The sequence below is a fragment of the Carassius auratus genome, chromosome 34 (genome assembly GCF_003368295.1).
Source record: "Carassius auratus strain Wakin chromosome 34, ASM336829v1, whole genome shotgun sequence".
NCBI classification, from domain to species: Eukaryota; Metazoa; Chordata; class Actinopteri; order Cypriniformes; family Cyprinidae; genus Carassius; species Carassius auratus.
Window position 1 is genome coordinate 4,887,133 of NC_039276.1, and position 12,612 is coordinate 4,899,744.

General features: G+C 41.4%; 1 protein-coding gene and 1 long non-coding RNA gene across 2 annotated transcripts in view; one reads left to right on the plus strand and one right to left on the minus strand.

Annotated features, from left to right (window-relative positions):
* The window catches only part of dpp10 (dipeptidyl peptidase like 10), a 63,403-nt gene that overhangs the window by 5,175 nt on the left and 45,616 nt on the right, over nt 1-12,612 (plus strand). The window lies entirely within an intron of this gene.
* LOC113053000 (uncharacterized) lies at nt 1,738-4,094 on the minus strand. The gene is made up of 3 exons (XR_003277140.1): nt 3,640-4,094; nt 2,770-2,802; nt 1,738-2,151 (listed from the first exon to the last, which is right to left on the minus strand). It is a non-coding gene; the product is annotated as an uncharacterized LOC113053000 (long non-coding RNA).

The following is a 12,612-nucleotide window of genomic DNA, read 5'->3' on the forward strand; positions in this document are numbered from 1 at the left end:
CTTCTCTCTGTTTACATCTATGGCGAGTCACGCAGGTACTGTGCTACTCTGCAGCGTTACCGACCCCAACCAGACTAAAATATTCTGAATATAAACACTTATTAGGCTATAGGTGTACCGGAGTGATTCATGATAAGACAAAAACACGGTTTGGAAAATGGATTCATGATGTACTCGCGCATTATATTTATTTTACATTTTCAACACAAAACAACACTGTGGCACAGCCTTGCGCTGACTCGACAAGAAGAGCCGTGAGCGGTGGATTTTTGCAAAACAAATAACAGGTGGAGGCAGAAGTGACCATAGTGACCAGTGGATGGATAGACTTCCAAAATGCGAACTAGCGATCTGAAACAATGGCCTCAGCAACCGGAGGGGCAGGGATGAGGTGACCAGACTTCCCGTTTTACCCGGGATTCACAATTCGTTGTCGATTAACTTAAAGTTGGTGAAGGCGGGACAGGCGGAATCACGCGGACAGAAGTGTTCTCTCTCTCTCTCTCTCTCTCTCTCTCTCTCTCTCGCTCCACTCCCTCAGTTCAGCGCGCGATCAGTTCTCAGCATTCAAATACACACAGAACAGTCCAAATGTTTATCGTTTATAGTATCTCACGTAAATACAGAAGGCTTTGGATTAAGTGAACGAAAAATATAATATTTTTTATAAGTTGTTCCCCAGCAAGCAATTTTGCGTCTAATAGACGTCTAATAGCCGTCTAAACACAGCCGAGACGTCTAGGCTAAATCGAGGCTAATTTTGGGCTGTCAGTGAAAATCTAATAGACGTCTAAACATACCCCAAGAATAGACAGCTATTGAATGACTACATATATACGTCCAATAGACGTCTAACCATAGCCCAAGAATAGACTAGTCATCAATTAGACCGCTAAACAACTACATACGTCTAATAGACAGGCAATATGGGTCTAGGCTAAAACAAGGCTGATTTTGGGCTGTCAGTGAAAATCTAATAGACGTCTAACCATAGCCCAAGAATAGACTAGTCATCAATTACACTACATATACATGTAATAGACAACAAAATGAGGCATAAGGATTCTTTTCACTCAAATATAACAGGTTCTCATAAATGAAAATCCATCCAAACTAATTGAATATAAAGGGATTTATTTTGAACAATTATATAGACAACAACAACTTGGACAACATTCAAACATAAAAATGAAAGATAAAACATTGGAAAAATATGTAAAACAATTAATTTTTAAGAATGAACTGTTTACTTTAGATCCATAACCCCCACCCCCTGCCCTCCCTGGTGCTTGTTTGAAATGATTAGAAATAGCATTTTTTATTTCACATTCCGTAGCTGATGGAAAGCTGGTCATCACTGCGTCTGCCAAATGAGAAAAAGGAAAGAATTATTGCTCAAGAAGAACATTGTTGACAATCCTTTTTAACTAATTAGTCAATCACTTTTGCTAGGATGATTTAATAGATAGAGTTAACAGAATATAGATCGAGTCTATATAATTTATATCAATATAGACAATAATTTATATCAATATTATAATTAATATCAATAATTGAACATTTTTGCTCGCGTAATGGTGATGCAATACGGCGTGTAACGATACGCGTATTGAACAATTCTGTACAAGGCATATATATATATATATATATATATATATATATATATATATATATATATATATATCAAGCTCATATATGCAAGTTCTGTAATTTCACTTAAATGGCAATGGAAATGACCTATTAATTTTCAGCGAGAGCATTAACTCGATCTCTCAAGCGACGCCATTCTCTTAGATATTTGGGATCCATAACTTCTGAATATGGAAATAAAATTAACATTATAATTGATTATGTAACACTGTTCTCCCAAGACATGTCTGACTACTACCATAATGTGTTTTGAAACTGAAATACAGTATTTTTTTAAATTATCATTCTAATGAAGGTGAAAACAGATTTTATTTTCATTTCTACTTTAGTTCTTCCCTCAAGTTTAAAGGGATAGTTCACTTTGAAATTAAATTTTGGTATGTTTTAGCTTACCTTAAGGACATCCAAGATGTAGGTGTCTTTGTTTCCGCAGTGGTTTCAATTTTTTAGGTCAAACTATTCTTGTCTGTCAGTCATATAATGCAGGTCTATGGTCACCACCTAAAAAGGCCATGCACAGAGAAGTCCAAATTAAACAATTCCCCATTGTAAGTACACATTGATGGACTAAGACATGAAACGAGCAGTCTGTGTGAGAAAATGAACAGTATTTATATCGTTTTTACCTCTTGTACACAGCCACGTCCAAGTGATATGAGGGCTCGCGTGCTTCCAGGTGTGTGATGCGTCTGCGTTCTGGCTTAATTTGCGCAAGCGCTGCACTTAGACTAAGCCAGCCCAGAATGCGCACACACCGAAGCACGCGCGCCCTCAGATCACTTCGACGTTGCTGTGATATAAGAGGTAAAACGATATAAATACTGTTCGTTTTCTGACACAAACCGCTCGTTTCGTGTCTTAGGCTATCAGTGTGTATGGTGGGGAATTGTTTAATTTGGACTTCTCTGTGCATGCTCTTTCAGGTGGTGACCATATAGACCTGCATTATATGACTGACAGACAAGAACGAGAAAAATTGAAACTACTGCGGAAACAAAGACACAAAGTGAACTATCATTATAAATCATTCTTTATCCCTTACTCATATAACTGTAATAAACATAAAAAAATACTTATAGGCGTATAAAAAAACAAACAAACATGTAATCATTTACTCACTTTCACTTGGTTCCAAACCTGTATGGCTTTCTTCTGTTGAACACACACAAAAAAAATATATTTTGATGAATGTTGGTAACAAGACATTTAATGGTAGTCACTGACAAGTGTTCTGTATATTCAATTGCTGTACTTTGTTGACTGATTGCAGGATAATTTGCAATAAACAGTGTCTTTAAATCAAATAAAGTGGATTACATCACTACAGTTCTGAGGATTTTACACTGGCTATCTGTCTGTCAAAAAATTCATATCCTAAAACTACAGTTGGTTATTAAATTAACATTTTAAGGCCAAAGTAAATTTCTAATCTTCTGATGCACTACGAACCATCCAGAGCAGACCTCTCAGGACATCTGGGACAGTAGCCAGCTACTTTTATATCTCCAAAGTCAAAACAAAACATGGAGAAGCAGCATTCAAATTTATATCTGAAACAAATTCACTGAAAACTGAATGTATGCTGCATATTTTAATTATTTACAAACAAGTTTAAAGACTTTATGTTTGCCACTACCTTTTATTAAATGGAGAGGATTTTTTTTTAAATTTCTTTTCATGTTGCACTATGCTGCTGTTAAATTTTATGTAAAGTACTTACAAAATTAGCTTTAAATCAACTCTAATTTAAATACAAATATATACTGGTATCTTTATAATAATAAAAAATAGTAATGATAAGTTTCATACTTTCATGCTTACCACATTCATTGAATTTAGATACATTTGCAATAACACGTGCAGGTAACGTAAACTTTTTGGAGAAAAGTAGTACTCTGCAATGTTAATGTTAAATGTCACGGTTTCTACACATTATAACAGCTAACTAATTTAAACAATAAACATATCAAAAATAACACGCATACTTACAAGATCGAAGTAGAAATGTGAAGGTTTTCACTCAGACTGTTGCTCACCCGTTGCTCTCCGACAGCTGCCTCGTGTAAAATAAAATGGCGGAAATGTTTATCGTTAGATTTGGCTAAAGTGATCTAGTCACGCAATGGCATTAGTCCCAGTAGACATGTCTCAGTAGTGTTTCAATAGCAATTCGGAGCTAAATCGTGATCGACCGTGCCGTGAAATGACGTATTGAACCTTGATATCATACCAATGCGAACATGATTGAATATTAACCATTTCATGCACTGCCTGGCAAAAAAATACAATTAATCAGTTTTGACAAAAAGTGGGCTACAATAGCCGGGTCTGAATACGAGCTAAATCGTGGCTACGCACAGCCTACACATATAACATGTAAAATAAAGTAAACCAAACAACTTGTAATCACGGTAGACTCTGCGTACATGATGGAATATCATACATCTCACCAGAGGTGGGTAGTAACGAGTTACATTTACTTCGTTACATTTACTTGAGTAATTTTTCGGGGTAACTAATACTTTTCGGAGTATATTTAAAAATGGGTACTTTATACTCTTACTTGAGTAATTTTTTTGGGAAAAATCTGTACTTTTACTTCGTTACTGTGGGCGACGCCCATCTCGTTACTTTATCTTAATGCAATAAATGTTGTAAATGGTTCAGTTTATTCCAAACGCGCCGTCTACTTTTCTCTGGACAATGAGCGATGCCCATTCGCTAATGATTCATTCTTTTGAGTCAATTCTGTTCAAAGGCTTGATCAAACCAATTGGCAAACGAGTGAATTGGTTCATGAATCAGTTTGAAGGAGTCGTTCAGTTCCCTGCCGCACGCGCTGAGCGTCTGAAGCGGTTCACTCAGAGTTGTAACGTTTAAGAATATTAGCAGCGTTGAAAACGTGGCTATGGAACTGCACTGAATTGAAAGCAAATCTGCAAAGGCTATTATTTGCTTGCGATGGAGATCCTTATTAGATCACCACGTGTGCTGTCTACTGTTTAACAGGTAATAACTTGGGCTACATTTGATTACAGTACAGGATACCACTGTTACATTAGTTTGTTGTACGTGTGTGGAGTCAAGTTGAATGCAGCTTCCAAAAGACAAAAAATAGCCGATTAAGATTTTATTAATTTTAACACAATCGAGTATGTTCGGCGAGTCATATCATCAGCTGCTAAATTCAGATCTGTGATCGCTTGCCGGTGCTGAGCCAGAGATAGACGCGTTCTTACAGCGCTGCGCATTATAACCAATCACACACGATTCTTTTGAATGCAATGGCCAATCGGAGGTGTTCCGATGAGTCATCGCTGAAATGTCGGTGCTTCCTTCACTCGCTCACTGACTGAATAACTCTATCTGCCGAATTCTCTCGTCAGAAACAACAAAGTGCAGATGTGTGTACGAATCTATAATTAAGATATTGATTTCACAGTGTTAACAGTTTCAGTGATTTTAATGGGAGTTTCTGAGAGTGATTGAACTCTAGACTGTCAGTGAAAATGATCTTTAATAATGTAAATGTTATTTGCTCTCTTTCTGAACAATGAAAGATTAGTAGCAATTTTTATATCACATTAACTTTCAATGTTAAATTCACATTTAATATAAAGTCAGTCGTATTAAAAATATGTTATGGCATGAAACCTATATCTGTTACTTAAGTAAACAGACAGGGTTTTATAATAAATTGGAGTAAAGGCTGATGAAATATATACATTTACACACGCACACATACATTATGTACATTTATCTATATATCTAAATAAAAATAGGCTCCGTATATATGACCCAAAGTAACTAACTACTTGAGTAGATTTTTTATCCGATACTCTTTTACTCTTACTCAAGTAACTATTCGAGACTAGTACTTTTACTTTTACTTGAGTAAATATTTCTAGAATTACTTTTACTTTTACTTGAGTAAAGTTTTTGGGTACTCTACCCACCTCTGCATCTCACAAGTTATTTTGCAAAAAGAATACATTTATCCAGATTAAATGTTATTTGGGCTAAAAGTGGGTTACACATAGCCGGACTATATCTGGTCTATATTTAACCCAGACGTTGAAATGACGGCTATTGCTTGCTGGGTCCTTTTTCACTTCTGTTAAATGGATAGTTCACACAAAAATCAAAATTGCCATAATTTATCCAAGATTTTCCAAATGTATTCCTTGATTCAAATTTATCATGAGCTTAATTGATTTGGTCTAAAGAGAAGAATTAATGATTATTATAATTTGAAAACTACATATAAATTAGCTACCACTGTGTACACCAAACCTGAGGTGCGTTCCATTCGACCATAAGTGTACTGCGAAGTGGACTTCACAGGGTATTCCGCCATCTTAAGTGAGATTCCAATCCGAAGGGAGCGAACATGTTCAGTTCGAAGGGCACTGCGCAGGGCACAGGGAATAAGGGAACATCGATACATCACTTCACAGGAAGTGAGCGATTATCCCCCAACTGTCATTGCGCGCAGCACGTCATCACCAGTCAGAACGGCCGTCCTCGCTGTCTTCGTTCATATTCATTACGGATTGTAAAAAGGTATGATAATGTAAAAGTGACTAGAAGCAGACGAGGCTCTGCCATTTTTCTTTATTTTACTTTATTTACCTCAGTGTTTACTATACGGCTGTGCGCGGGAAGAAGGCGCACGAGACCGCTATGCAATTATATGACCATTTATTAAAAACACATATAGGCCATACACAGTTAACCAAATAAAAGTTTATTTTCATATTTGCATAACAGCAGGGCTTCAATTCTGTTACTAGTCAAGTAATAGCAGCAATTGTCAATTAAAGTGTATAATAAACATACGTTTTTCATTATATAGTACTCAATGTTTTTTATTGTAGAGTGTACACATTTTAAATGTGATTGTACATAAAAAATTTAATCTGAATGTAGTCTTATATATGTAACCAGGTTGAAATTATATCTTTACTTTTACGGTTGAAATGTCACCAAATCCTGATGAATATTGTTTTCTAAATGTTTAAGATGTGTTCTATTGCCAATATGTATGTCTGGATGTTGTATTCAGATCATAGTGTTAATACCTGTACTTTCACTTTAAGAGTGTCGCAGGCTTTGTGGCGTCATTCACGCGCTTCTTTCAGTTTGCGCCAGACTAGCTGAGAGGAGGAGCTTGAGACCTGTATATTGTGTGGAGGAGACTGCATGTGACAGAGCCTTATATTTTTGTTGTTTATATGTACAGTCTGTACCAGGCTCGCTGAGAGGAAACAAATTTGCTGTTTCGCCTTTATTAAAGAGAAACCAGCAGTTGGTCGTGGTCTGCGTCTTTCCTTCATTCAACACAAGAACACAACGCAGTACATACAAGAGTTAACGGACGTGCATCCAACCTACATAAACTGTTAAAGACAAAGCACGCCCGTTACAATGGTGCCGTGACCTTTCAAGGATTGGTCTGAAGATCGACGTCAGCTCGTTCGCCGTGGGAAGCTGCATTCAATCGCCTTTTACTGTGGTCAGGTATTTCCTTGGACTGCAACCTGATATTTATTTATTTTTGTCTTCAATATAACAGCATTTAAGAGAGTGCTTTAAGGATGTGCAATTGATTGCTGATTGATGTGATTATCTCTATTTTTTTTGTTTGTGCTCTTCCAGTTTAGTCATTTAGATTTTATTTTATTGGCTATATTTTTTTTTTTACTCTCATATTTCTTTTCTGTGTATGGAGTGACTGAAATATGGCAGAGGGTTACACATATTTTGCAGAGGGTGAAACTGACAATGCTGAGCGTGACTCTATCGAGGACCAGTTTGGTGTGGGGAGGGGTTTGTTCTTTCGACCCTTAGAGTCCAGAAGACCAGGGCCTAGTGTCACAGCATTACACACCCCACAGCTTACCTCTACACGTTATATAGATCGTGCCATGACAAGCCAAGTCGAGCAGAATCCAGATTTAAGCTCACTCATTACACAGTTAGCTGAGAAGCTAGGTGAATCCATTACAGCTAAGCTACAATCTGACAGGTGCACACACAACACCAGTACTCCTGTACAGCCCTCAGAGATGACATTGCCTAACGTCAAGGTTGTCATGCAGTCAGACGTAAGAGAGCCTCCTATATTCAGGGGTGATAGCTCAGACAAATTCACAGTTCATGAGTGGGAAAATCTTATGACTCTGTATTTAAAGAAACGAGCTATTCCAGTGATTGAGCATTCACAAGAAGTCCTGGCAAAGCTAATGGGCAAAGCAGGGGATGTGGTGAGGATAAAGCTGCGTAACGACACATCTATTAACCATACTGCGAATCCCGATGTGATTTTTGACATTCTGAAACAACACTTCAGCGAACTTACTTACTCAAACATGCCTTTAGCAGATTTCTACAATACACTGCCCATGCCAGGTGAAGATGCTATGGAATACTGGATACGGCTAAACAAAACAGTTGATGTAGCAGATGAATATCTGAAAAGGCAAGGCCGTGGCATTGATGACCCGGGCCATGAAGTCAGTATGATGTTCATCAAATACTGCCCAGACCAGTCTCTTGCAAGTGTTTTCAAGTTCAAGTCTGCTGAGAAATGGTCGGCACGTGAGATCCAAGAGAGGCTTGATGAGCACATGCAGGGACAGAAAACTCAAGCTGCAACTGTTAGGCCACTTAAGGTGAGCACAGTAGAGCACAAAGTCCTTTCCCAGTGTCATGTGCCTATGGCTGATAATACACCAGCCTCAAACACCACTGTACCGTCTGTGCCATCTCCGGTGCCAATGACTACTGCGAGTGTTGACAATGTCTGCATGAGGAGTTTGGTGAACTTGTTAGACCGACTGGTTACACAGCATACACAAGTGCCAGCTAACCCCAGAGCTCAAGCCGCAGTCCCTCACTCTTTTCAAAAGGTGTGCAGGGTATGTAGGGCTTCTGATCATTCCACATTGTCTCACTGCAGGCGAGAGAACAGGTGTTTAAAGTGCTTATCGCCTGGTCACTGGAAGAGGGACTGTCCTGATCAGACCAACCAGCGCCGCTCTCAATCTGCCAACAGTGCTGGTGGACAGGATCAACAGTTAAACTAGAAAACCCACACCCTGGGAGGGGCGGTGTGGGTATTGTAAATGAATCCCTCTCTGATACACACGACCCAGCTCGCTTATATGAGGACTGCTGTGCCAAAGCACCTGAGGGGACCCGAATAGTCATTCAAGCCACACAGAAGATCGAAGCATTCAGTGAGTTGTTTTATGCTACTGTCCTTGTCAATCACAGTGTGCAGCTTAAAGGCATGTTGGACTCCGGCTCTATGGCATGTAGCATCAGCGAACATGCGGTAGAGAAACTCAGCTCTGCTGGTGTTTTGCCCGAGAAGCAGCACCCTGAAGAAAATATTGTTTTGATTGGCTGTGGTGGTCTGCAGACTCGACCTGAGGGTTTTTATAGCTTGGAGATGCAACTTTACGGCGCTCGCTGTGTTGTACCTACGTTGGTTGTGCCTGGCCAGCATGACGATCTCATATTGGGCTCGAATGTCATCAAACATGTGATTCGTGTTCTGAAGGGTGATAATGATTATTGGAACATGGCTTCCAGACCGGAGTATCAGTCTGATCCCAATGTTGAACAGTTCTTGTCGATGTTCACAAATGTCGAGCGCTGGAGAGGGAGTGAGGTTCCTGACAAAATAGGCACTGTCAAGCTCACACAATCAGTGATACTTCTACCCAGGCATGAACACTTGGTTTGGGGTAGACTCCCTGCTAGCGTGCCGATGTCACCTGGAAGCACTGTTGTCGTAGAACCAACCAACTCCAAAGCCATGCCACGAGGTGTTCTAGTGGGCCGTCTTGTTACGCCTCTCTGGGGTGATAGATGGGTGCCAATGACAGTTGTTAACCCATCTGACAAAGCTGTCACACTGAAGAGAAATAGCAAATTGGCTGATGTGTTTCCATGCTTGGCAATCGAGGATCTAGCTGCTTCTCAGGGTCTACAGGTGGCTTCAGAAATAAAACAACCAAATGCACACAACAAACAACCTGACATTGAGATACAGCAATCTCATACGGAGAAACAATTAGATGACATACTGCAACAGAATCTTGACACATTGCCCAGTGCCTATTCAGCTGGTCAGCTGGCTAAAAGCCTGTCAGAGTTGGGCTTGAGTGATGTTGACATAGACACATGTCAGGTTAGTAAAGACTGTAAGTCTAAGCTCACACAGTTATTAATTGAATACCAAGACATCTTCTCCAAGCACTCATTGGACTGTGGTGAGGTCAAGGGATACACACACCGCATCCATCTCACCGACGATCGCCCTTTTCGCTTGCCGTACAGGAGAGTCCCTCCTGCCCACTATCAGAAGTTGAGGCAGGTTCTCACTGATATGGAGGAAAAGGGCATTATCAGGAAATCGTCAAGCGAGTATGCTTCGCCACTGGTGATGGTGTGGAAGAAAGACGGTGGGTTGCGGATTTGCACTGATTTCAGGTGGCTGAATGCCCGGACCTTAAAGGACGCCCATCCTTTGCCGCACCAGTCTGACTGCCTGGCTGCTCTTGGTGGCAATTGCCTCTTTAGCACGATGGACCTCACTTCTGGCTTCTTCAACATCCCAATGCATGAAGACGACAAGAAGTACACAGCTTTCACAACCCCTCTTGGACTGCATGAATATAATCGCATGCCACAGGGACTGTGTAACAGTCCAGCGTCCTTCATGAGGATGATGATTGGGATTTTTGGGGACATGAACTTTACAAAACTCCTGTGTTATCTTGATGATCTTCTCGTCTTTGCATCGTCAGAGGATGAGGCCCTGTCCAGACTCCGCACAGTGTTCCAGAGGTTGAGGGAGAATAACTTGAAACTGGCTCCGAAGAAGTGCTATCTGCTTCGAGAACAAGTTGGATTCCTTGGACATGTCATTAATGGCGAGGGTGTGGCCGTTGATCCTGCCAAAGTGGAGGTCATAACCAAGATGACAGTACGAGACCTCATGGAGGACGATGAGTGCACGCCTTCTGTACGGAAAATAAAATCTTTCCTTGGCATGGTATTTTACTACCAGCATTTCATCCCAAACTGTTCCTCCATTGCGAAGCCCTTGTTCGCACTTACAGCTGGACAGAAGAGGCGGGGACGGTCAGCTAGAGATAAGAAGCCCCTTGATGCCTATCGCAAGCTTACTCCTGCAGACTGGTCAGCGGAATGTGGAATGGCTTTTGACCGGTTGAAGACTATGCTGTTGGGATGTGTTGTGCTGGCTCATCCAGACTTTGACGAGCCATTTATTCTGTCAGTCGATGCTTCGATGAATGGACTTGGAGCAGTGCTCTCACAAGTGCCACGAGGAGAGTCCAAGGCCAGACCGGTTGCTTTTGCAAGCAAGACCCTTAGTGCGTCACAACGGAAGTATCCAGCTCATCGACTGGAGTTCATGGCTTTGAAGTGGAGTGTCTGTGAAAAGTTTAGCCACTGGCTAAAAGGCCGTAGCTTCACAGTTTGGACGGATAATAATCCACTAACCTACCTTCTAACAAAGCCAAAGCTTGACGCATGTGAAATCCGCTGGGTCTCTAAGCTTGCGTCTTACTCCTGTGATCTTAAACACCTGCCTGGGAAAAGAAATGTGGTGGCTGATGCCTTGAGTCGTGACCTCTTCGCGAAGCCCATTTGTCAGAGGCTGCTGAAGGAACCATATCCCACCCTGATTCAGGAAGCTAATGGGATAGAGGAGGATTCTGTGCAGGATGCTTTTAGGGTCAGCTGCCAGTCTCAAAGCTACAGATCTGGGGACCATCAAATGTTCAAGGTGGCGTGTGATTCTGCCGAGATCAGAGCTCTTTGTCAGGCCCACTGTGACTGGATTGATGCAGCGGAATCCAGGGCACTCTATCTGACCCAAAACGTCCAACAGCTGTCGAGTGGTCAGGATGTTACACCCATGTTCTCTGCTCAGGAGCTGCAGCTGAGTCAAGAGCAAGACCCCAGCATTTCTAAGGTGTTACCTTTTGTTGCAGCCAGGAAGCGACCATCTAGGCGGGAAAGGCATGGTGCTGATTCAAAAGTCCTAAGATTGTTCAAGCAATGGGACAAGTTGGAAGTCCATGATGGGATGTTGTATCGAGTGACGAGAGATCCTGTGTCCAAACAGAGAAGATTTCAATATGTGTTGCCTCTGAGTCTAAAGGAAAAGACATTGTTGGGCATACACGATCTGGCTGGTCATCAAGGTCAGGACCGTACTCTCTCGCTGGCAAGGCAGCGATTTTACTGGCCTGATATGGAGAGGGATGTGAGGGCACATGTCAGATGCTGTCTGAGGTGTGTGTTAGGGAAGTCGCCAGAACCTGCTGCTCGTGCGCCCCTAGAAAGCATCAAGAGCTCTGCCCCGATGGAGTTAGTTTGCATAGATTTTTGGTCGGCGGAGGACAGTAAGCAGCGTTCTGTGGATGTCCTAGTGGTCACCGACCATTTCACCAAACTCGCCCATGCATTCCCTTGTGCCAATCAGACGGCAAAGCAAGTCGCCAAGAAGCTCTGGGACAATGTGTTCTGTGTTTACGGTTTCCCTGAGAGAATACATTCCGATCAGGGCACCAATTTCGAGAGCAACTTGATTGCAGAGCTTCTTCGTCTGGCCGGTGTAGCAAAATCCCATACGACAGCCTACCACCCCATGGGAAATGGGGGAACAGAGCGTTTTAATCGCACTTTGGGTAACATGCTCCGTACCCTTCCCCTTAAGGAAAAACAACAGTGGCCACAACAAATTCAAACCATCACGTTTGCCTATAACGCCACCGTTCATGAGACTACTGGTTACGCCCCCTTCTTCTTGATGTTTGGCCGTGTGCCTAGATTGCCAGTGGATATCATGTTTAAGCAGGTTTTGAATGACCCAGGGGTTGTTGACTATGACTCATATGCCAAGTCCCTGCTTTCTTG